Source organism: Malaya genurostris, chromosome 3 (assembly GCF_030247185.1).
Source record: "Malaya genurostris strain Urasoe2022 chromosome 3, Malgen_1.1, whole genome shotgun sequence".
Classification (NCBI taxonomy): Eukaryota; Metazoa; Arthropoda; class Insecta; order Diptera; family Culicidae; genus Malaya; species Malaya genurostris.
Window position 1 is genome coordinate 303,253,621 of NC_080572.1, and position 9,518 is coordinate 303,263,138.

General features: G+C 38.7%; 1 protein-coding gene across 1 annotated transcript in view; it reads right to left on the reverse strand.

Annotated features, from left to right (window-relative positions):
* The window catches only part of LOC131439073 (homeobox protein homothorax-like), a 158,194-nt gene extending 149,266 nt beyond the window's left edge, over positions 1-8,928 (reverse strand). The window contains exon 1 of the mRNA XM_058609622.1: positions 8,510-8,928. The gene's annotated coding sequence lies outside the window, so the exon portion shown is untranslated. The remainder of the gene's footprint in view (positions 1-8,509) is intronic.
* Between the last annotated feature and the right edge of the window lie 590 nt (positions 8,929-9,518).

Here is a 9,518-nt window from a genome sequence, read left to right on the forward strand (position 1 = left end):
TTTAGTGGCATCATCTGCTGCATTTTGTTTCGATGGAACATATCTCCATTCGTCAGTGTTGGTTAAGGTCAGAATTTCTCCAACGCGAAATGCTACAAACTGGTGATAACGATGACTTGAAGATTTTATCCATGCCAGTACGGTGGAAGAATCAGCCCACAAGACTCTTTTCTTGATCGACAAATTCAACGAGGTGCAAACATTATTCAATAAACGACTTCCAAGTAAAGCCGCTTGCAGCTCCAGCTTTGGGATAGACAAAGGTTTTAATGGAGCCACCTTTGTTTTAGCGCCAACTAGTACACACCGTGGGTCGCCTTCATGAATATATCGGAGATAGGCGACACATGCGTAGGCTATTTCACTCGCGTCGACAAATACGTGGATCTGCAGATCCTTAGTGTTGCTGGAAGAGATGTTGCTGAAAAGGCAACGAGGAACTCGTACCTCACCTAGGTGTGTTAAGAGTCGACTCCAACGGCGCCAATCCTCTCGAAGTGTTTCGGCTATCTCCTGATCCCAATCTGTGCCCGATCGCCAGATTTTCTGCATTAACGCCTTACCATGTACGATGAAATGGGCCACTAGACCAAGAGGGTCGAACAAAGACATTATCGTTTTCAATACATTGACGTTTTGTTGGTACAGATGTGCTTTCTAATAATGTCTTGATGTCTTCTCTTATTGCAGTATCAAAGGTAAAAACGTCTGCCGTGGGTTTCCATTCCATTCCGAGAACCCGTTCCTTATCCGACGGATCAAGATTCAGAGAGACATTCGTAACATTCTTCTTCTCGTCTAAACGTCGTAAAACTTCAGCGGAGTTCGAAATAAAGTTTCGAATTTCAAACCCGGCTTGTGCGTGGATATATTTGATTTCATTACACAAACTTACCGCTTCATCAACGGTGTCTACACTATCTAGGAAGTCATCTACATAGTGGTTATCTATAATAGCATGAACAGCTCTTGGAAATTGTGTTTCGAATTCTAGCGCGTTTTTATTCTTCACGAATTGTGCAGAACAGGGAGAGCATGTTGCACCAAAGGTCGCTACATCCATAATGAAAGTTTGGGCGGTTTGATCTGGATGATCTCTCCACAAGAATCTCTGAGACTGTTTATCTTGATCACAAATCCGAATTTGATGAAACATCTCTCGTATATCAGCAACTAAGGCAACATTTCGTTGTCGAAAGCACATCAATATAGAAGGAAGAGACGTTATCATGTCTGGACCTTTAAGTAGCATATCATCGAATGAAATTCCATTCACCGATGCGGCCGCGTCCCAAATCAGTCTTAGCTTTCCTGGTTTTCTTTGTGTTGTGACTATCCCTAGTGGAAGGTACCAAACGCGGTTCTTGTTCGTCAATCGTAGCTCTTCATCTGAGATTCGATGGGCGTATCCCTTTGCTTCATATTCGGCAATCTTTGCTTTCACCAGATCTTTAAGACGCGGATCCTTGGATAAGCGTTTTTCTAACGACTTCAATCGGTGCACTGCCATTGGATAGCTATCGGGGAATGCAACGTAGTCGGTTTTCCACAGTAACCCCGTTTCGAATGCTTTTCCTACTCTGCGAGTACTGGTTTTCAGTATGTATTGTGCCCGCTTGTCGTGTTCTGTGATTGGTTTGACCGTAGCATTGGCCTCTTAAATCCATTTGCAACACAAAATTTGATGAACGCACGTTGTTCTAAATTTTCATCCATTATAAAAATCGCCATACGAAAATTGTTCAACTTCTTTGTATAGACGCCAAACAATAACTAATCGTACGATATGCGTCAAAATTTGACAGAATGTGTATAAAAGTGTTGCCAACATTGAGAGAATAAAAGTTTACCGATTGGACAAGCGCGGGAGTTTTAAAATGAAAATTCCGGTTCTTTTTTTGATCATAAGGTATATTTTGAACTTGACCATTGCGCAATTTGTCCGTTACGCCACTTCTACGATTATTTCTTCGGAACAGGAAATGCCTACTCCGTTTGCTTGTACCTCTAACTTAAGCAGTTGAAAAATTTTCCTAATCAAACAAAAACCATTATCCGAATATAATTTTTCTTAAACCTAACCCCACTTGATATTTGATTGCAAATGCCCGGCGAGCGGCGTCGATTGTCATTCTCTCTTTTTCCATCGCTCAAGAACCGCATACTTTCCACGAGTATGAATTGTTAAGTAAGGTGGAAATTGGAAATTCAATAATTCAACAGCCTCCGTCACACGTGTGCGGATTCGCGTGCTCGCGACATCACCGCGGTGTTCTTCGTTACAGTTTGACGTAGCTTAGACCAACTGTGGTGGAGGTGGTGGATATCTTTGGGTAAAAATGTTTTGAAATTCTAGCCCCTCGTCGCCTCGGCTAGAAAGGATTGTGCTGCGCCTATCGCCTTCGACCGGAAGACAAAGTAATTATTCCGTTCCGGCCAAATGAGGGAAAACAAACGGGAAAAAGCACGTCTCTGGCAGATAGGACGACGGGGCTGCAATCTTAATCAAAAACTACAGTTCCATCAGCTAGCGGACAGTAGGATGAAAGCGTAGAGGCTTGGGAAATGAAATCTCAGCCTGATAAATCTTAATTAAGCGCATGAAGCAGTTAGAGGAAAAAATCTCTCACAAATGAACTTAATGAAGTCTTGAAATTTGAAACGTTGAAAAATGCAGTCCATTCCCCGGTACGGGCTTTGCCCCGGAGCAAAGATTTGCCTTCGAATGAGCGATAAAACTGAGCTTGCTGAGGATGGTATGTAATAAGATAAAAGAAAAGCGAGGGAAATTTCCGTTTCGGTTCAAACCAATTATTCTTTGTAAAATGAAAAGTTAGCCAGCAAGAGAAAAAAAAGTAAAATGTTGATTTTTTGTATTATCAAGTTTTCTTTTTGCTATGTTGCTATGACTCCTAACTAATTTGCTTGCGTACCGTGGTTGGCTGGTTTTGCGACTGTTCTAGTGTTACGAGTAAATTAAATTTTTGCATAAGACAGGACAGAACGTACAAGGACAGCTTCGGCTCTAATCATCATTAATAATGTTTTTGTTCATCTATTATTGGCAAAGCATAATTTACGGGTACGGACCGAAATCCCCAAGAAGACAACTATACTTAGATCGTCAGGTGGGTATCGGCTTCGGACTATTTGTGCAGAGTTCCGTAAAGTAATATTCCGAAATTTTTAGTGACACTTTATGTTTTAGATCGAAGTTGGCGTTGAAAAAAGAGCTAGTGCAAAAAGCAATTGTGTGCGTGTCAATGAAAATTCGGACCTGTCAGACTTCTAAAAATGCTTGGTTTTCCTGTTTGTAACGTTCCTTATTCAATAGATACAAGTTTGACAATAGCCAAGAAGGCTGACAGCAGCAGAACGCTCAAGAATCATCAGAAACTCGCGAAGGTAAAGCAAATATTGCGGAAGAGCCCAGATCTTACGATATGTAACATAGTAAGACTAGAGAAATAAAAATGTCTCCATCTTTCATGCATACTTCCAAGCACCGGCCAGGTTTGAAGTCGGTTAAGGTGAAAACTGTACCGAAACGTAATGATAAACATAATTTGACGGCTAAAACCCGGGCTCGCAAGTTAAAATACGAATATTTGACGAAGTTTTCCTGTGTGATAATGAAAGACGAAACTTATGTGCTGGATGACTTTAAGAAGCTTCCCGGAATGTATTTCTATACTGCCATGCAACGGAATGGCGTAGAGAAGCATTTCAGGATATAGAAAACGGGTAAGTTTCCCAAAATATTTGGTTTGGTAGGCAATATGCAGCTGTGGTCCAGCAAACCAAAGCTTCATCACCGTAAAAAATCTCTAAAGAAGCGATTGTTACTATCCTGTGCAGCCACGACGCTCCCTCGCTATTTTCGCCTGATTTGGCATCTTGTCACTACGCCAAAGATGTTATGGAATAGCACAAAGCGAATGGAATTCAAAGCCAAAGTCTTGGTATTATATTCCTTTTGTCTAATTTGACCTTCAATTTCAACAGACTTCGCAGCCGATTTATAGCGTACTAGAACACCATTGCATGGCTGGTTCTACGATTCTACTGGCATTAAGGTCGGAGCTCGAACATACGACAATTGACTTGTAAAGATCAGCGCCATATGCATTTAACCACAAACCCGACTGCTTAGACCTCCAGCGACACTCTATAATTGCATCCTTTTTCAGTGAATTTCAAATAACAAGTAAAGCTTAATTAAAGCTAAATTTTTAGTTCGACAATAAATTGTTCGTCGATGATTTGCATAAAGAATAAATGCTCTACCTCTTACATAATGTTTAGGTACGAAGTTAGTTAAAGATATGTGAATGAAAAAATGGCTTAACTAACTGAGTCATATAGCGAAACTATACCCTGCATTATAAGCTACTGATGTTGTACATTCATTGATAATAATATTCGCAATATGGTAGTACACTCACGACTGCAGCGATTTAAATGATTCATTTTCATCGATACATTTGGAGTCGTTCATTAGCGTTGCTATAGTTGAGGATAAGCCCTTTCATGAACATACACACACACCTAGCATCAATCATTTTTTGTTGAACTTTTGCTTCGGTGCCGTCTTTATCTCCTCAACCATGACGTAACGTCGTCCTTCCATAGGCCTCTTTAGTTTCAGGAAGAAGAAAAAGTCACAGGGAGCCAGATCTGGAGAATACGGTGCCTGTGGCATTATTATTGTCTTTGACCAAACATTCGCGTACAAGTAACGATGTGGAAGCAGGGGCGTTATCATGGTGCATGTTCTTCCTGAAATCCGGGTGTTTCTTGCGGATTGCTTCTTAAAAATGCGCATACTTGAAGGTAATATTCCATATTAACTGTTCTATCCTGCAGAAAAAACTTATGATGCACCCCACCCCTGCAATCAAAGAAAACCTTCATATTCAACCGAACCCGGTGTGCTTTGTTCGATCTTCGCTCGTGTGGCAAGAGATGCCAGATCATTTTTTCAAAAATCTGTTATCAAGCCAAAAATCTGTACCACGTTTCCCGTTACATAATACCTGATCGAAATCATTTTGGTGAGCAAAAAAAAGGACTCGCTACTTCCAACCTGAAGACTATTTGAAATGAAACATGTTAGTTTTATCCGTATTCGCGTCATCCAGTTATGTCTGCGACATTACCCACTCGCATTTTTTGGGATATACGAAAATCTAAAACAAGCTAAAACACGTCCACAATAGCAGTCAAAATCTTACTGGACATTCAAAATGGCCAGAATTGAGGGTAATGAGTACCTCCAAAAGATAAAAAATTCGTGATACTTTTTTAACAAACTTCGTAAACAGGTGCGATACTAAAAAATAATAATTATGTTATGAAAACTCTTCTCTATAAATATGATTCGAACAAGTGTTGACAGCACCCTCTCTGATTTGAATGAAACTTTCTGGACATGAAGACTTTGTGTCAAAAAGTTACTTTGCATACTTTGTTTTTTAAAAAAAAATATCCAGACTGTCTTTTGAAATGGGTTGAACATTTTTAACCAATTTTTTTCAGAGATATTGTCGAAAATGATAAATCCTACAAAAACCTTTTCAAAAACATCCTATGACACTATGACTTTTCATTGGAATCTGGCCATAAGACACACACATACACACACACACACACACACACACACACACACACACACACACACACACACACACACAAATTTGATTTCAAAAATTCGATTTACAAAGAAACCCATTTTGATTTTGATAAAATTTTGTTCCAAGATTTGTTATTACCTTCCCTACAAATTACAAGCATAATTATCTTTGTTGGGACAAAATTTCATTAAAATAAAGAATGGCGTAATTTTTAAACATAGATTTTTGCAGTGTTAAATTCGATTAATATTTTTTTAGAATATTCATTCAAAATTAGACTTATTTTTGTCATTTTCCTACTATAATCAATTGCAAAAAAATTGTCTAGTTTTTTTCAAGAGATAGTCTAGATCAATTTTAGAAAAGTAATGTAAGCAAAGTGGCTAGTGTAAAGTCTATATGCTGCCAACTCCAAGTACGAATGCAAATATCGGGTAACCAGTATTCTGTGAAATCTACTCTCAAACTGCGATCCATTAAATTTTTGTATGATAATGATTTCCAGTTTAGTTTATGAAATAAAAGGGACTGTAATTTTTTTTTTATATTTGTTTTTAAAGTTTTAAAATCGATTTTTTCCGAGGATTCGATATTTAACGATTTAGTATTTTGATTGGAAACTTGACTGATTTTGTGAAAATCAATAAAACATTTATGTAGGCTTTGTCATTTTTCGTCAACTATTTGAATGAAAATGGTTAAAAAAGTTTAGCCCAGTCTAGATAAATTTAGAAAAAAAACAAATGTGACATTTTCAGACTAAATCTACATGAATTCGCCCCCAGGCACAAAAACACAATTCTCGGTTGATTTCTCATTAGGGCGTATAAGCAAGTGACAGTTTCTCTTTGTTTACTTTCTCTTCTATTAATTACCAAGCGGTTTCTACGTTTATCACTCAACTCTTTGCATAAAATGATACCCGAGCAAAATCAAAGAAAATGTTTTTAATCACATCACAGTAATCGAAAGGGAGAGTGATTGAAGAGAAACTGTCACTTGCTTATACTGCCCATACTTGCATATCAGTCCCATATGGAAAATCAGCAAGTCGAGAAAAAGACGATTAAAATTTTATTTCCGATTTTTTTGATTTATTGTGCTACCTAATGCTAAATCATGATATTAATACATGAAATATCGATAACTCACCTTTGCTTTTCCAATATTGCAACAAAAGAAATTATTGAAATTTGCACTAAATGGGACTGATATGCGAGTACTTTGCATATGGGACAGACATGAGTTGATATTTTTTTAACATTTTACTGAACAAACCCTCAATTTTTATTACAATTTCTGAGAGTATATTGAGGATAGATTGCATTCCTCAAGCTAACTCAATATTGGCGAAAATCGATATGGGACTGATATGCGAGTATGGGCAGTATACGCAAAGATAAACTCAAGATGGAGTAGTCTGCGATTTCTTATGTATCATTTGAATAGGACCCCTCGATGAACTCGGTTCACTGTCAGTTTCAATCTTTTGAAGCAAAACAACAAGCGTCTGATCACTAGATGCGTCGTAGCTATGACAATGATTGTTTATGTTTGGAAAAATATCAACCTACAGTATGAACGAAAATAAATAATTTTGCCTTATATCCAGTGATTCTTGCAATAAGAAAGTAAAAACTACTTAGAACCATTGTGTAGAATTTATTTAGTTTGTTATTGCCTCATCCTATGAAGCATTAAAGTCAGTTGTGGCAAGAAATCATTATGTGCTGAATGTAAACATATGTTTGATTCCTTCCTAACATATATTGTTTCCATGGCATTTTGTCGGAACTATACGACGCTTATTAACGGAGGGTCAATAAAATTACATTATTACTGAACCAACTGGTTCACGATTACTGACTCAACATTTTTCAATGAATCGTATGGGACATTGTAATCTTGAGTTTATCTTTGGTATACGCACTAATGAAAAAACTTAGAAAAACCTAGAATTGGTTGCCCGTTGATATTACAGTTTCATTTTTCTCTATATGAAAAATGGGCCCCGGAAGAAGGGTCCCGGCGGATTTTTTGTAAAATCTGCTAAGCGAGACGTGGACTACCCATGATTTTGGCCATTGTAAAAGGCTAATGCTTCATTAGTCTGAAATCCAGACATGTTTTCCCATACTTTTCAATTCCAAAAATAAGCGAATCGCGGCTTGCCATGATGATTCTAGATATCTATAGACAACCAGCCTGGCGGCATTCTTTTTTCGTTTTTTAAACAATCTAACAAAAATAAATACACATCGGAAAATGCCCCATAGTGTTTATCATTATTCACTTCACGTGTCCATTCGAGAATCAAAAAAAAAAACGAGTGAAGAATCAATACCTACACTGTGGTGGAATCGAAGCCGAAAAGTAAACGAAAAAGATGAGAAACACGAATCTAATTTCTGTTTTCGTTTAGCTGTTATTTTTTCTTGTTTTCATTCCGAACAGAACGACGGAAATCTCTACTCACCGCCGTAGCCCCTGATCAGTCGAAATTGGCAGTTTGTTTTAAACTTATTATAATGCCCATAGATTGAGGAATTCTTCTGTGCTATTTCTGTTCTTATCACGCAAATGTTGAGAACCTTTCAGTTTAAAAACGCTGCTTAACGCGATTACGCGTCCGTGGGTCACAATTTTGTCAATACGAGTGCGACCCTCGACATAACGTTGATTAGTTTCTTTCAAAAAAAACAACTGTTTGGACTTTGGACCGACGGTAAATGGATTCGATTGTTTCAGAAAAGCCAAATTCGTCGCGGCAGTGATTGTCTCATGACATTTGAATAATTTTCCAATAATCGTAATCAATCGCCTCCGTCACGGCCAAAGCGGCGGCCGTAGCGGAATTCGATTAGCTGTTTGTTTACCTTTTCCTCCATTCTAGCGCAGCTAAATTTATCCAGTGGTTCGGGACTGCACCTTTGCAAACACCAGAAGTATTTGGTGGGGGGGGGGGGGTGAAGGGGCCGGCAATTGCCTCTTCTTTGCTGTCCTTCAACCTGTAGCACCAGAAACGCGTTGTTATACTTGCTTGCGATATAAAAACAATTCATAAATCACTGATATCCCGTGATCACCACCTTCCCGTACCACAGCAGTCAGCACGATACAAGAAGCGCTCGCTACGAACACGACCGACGGCACAGGATTCAAAAGGGACTAGTCACCAACAACTGCGTTGTTTCGGGGCTTTACCCGTGTGAGTGCAAATCTCCACTTGCGAGAACTTCTTTTACGGCAGACGGCACGCAGACGATGCGAGCGAACGCGAAACCAGAACTGTTTTGGGCCTGCGGGCGGCAGCAGATGGAAAGCACTGTGCGCGTGTTCGACGGTCGGCTTGATGGCACCAACACATTGATGCCTAACGAGAGCCAGGATAAATATCGATGCACATTACAAATGGTTCTATCTGCAACAGACGGTTACTTTTTGTCAACTTTCATTTTATTGTTGCGATAAAAAACTATGTTTTCGAAAATTGTATTCAGCACAGATCAATAGATAATGGTTTTAATCATAATATTTCGTAAACAGATAGGAAAAAAATATTGCCAATCGTACCGTAAGAAACAAGAAAGCAAAATGAAACTGTCACTATCCGACAGAACCTTTTCGAAAGTTTGTCTTAAAACATTGGACAAGTCATTTTGGATTACCGACAGGGCTGGGATGAACGTCAAACGAGGAAACTTTCAGGCGGCGACAGCGACCGATGTGGCGAACACTGGAAGCACTACGACAATCTGGTTTGTTTTAGAAGTTGCTGTTGATTTTTACTAAAATCTTTACGACTTTAATAAAATCGTTAACTGTTATCAAAGGTGAGACGATTCCAGCGGATGTTAAATTAGGATCAAGCTAATAAAGCATTAA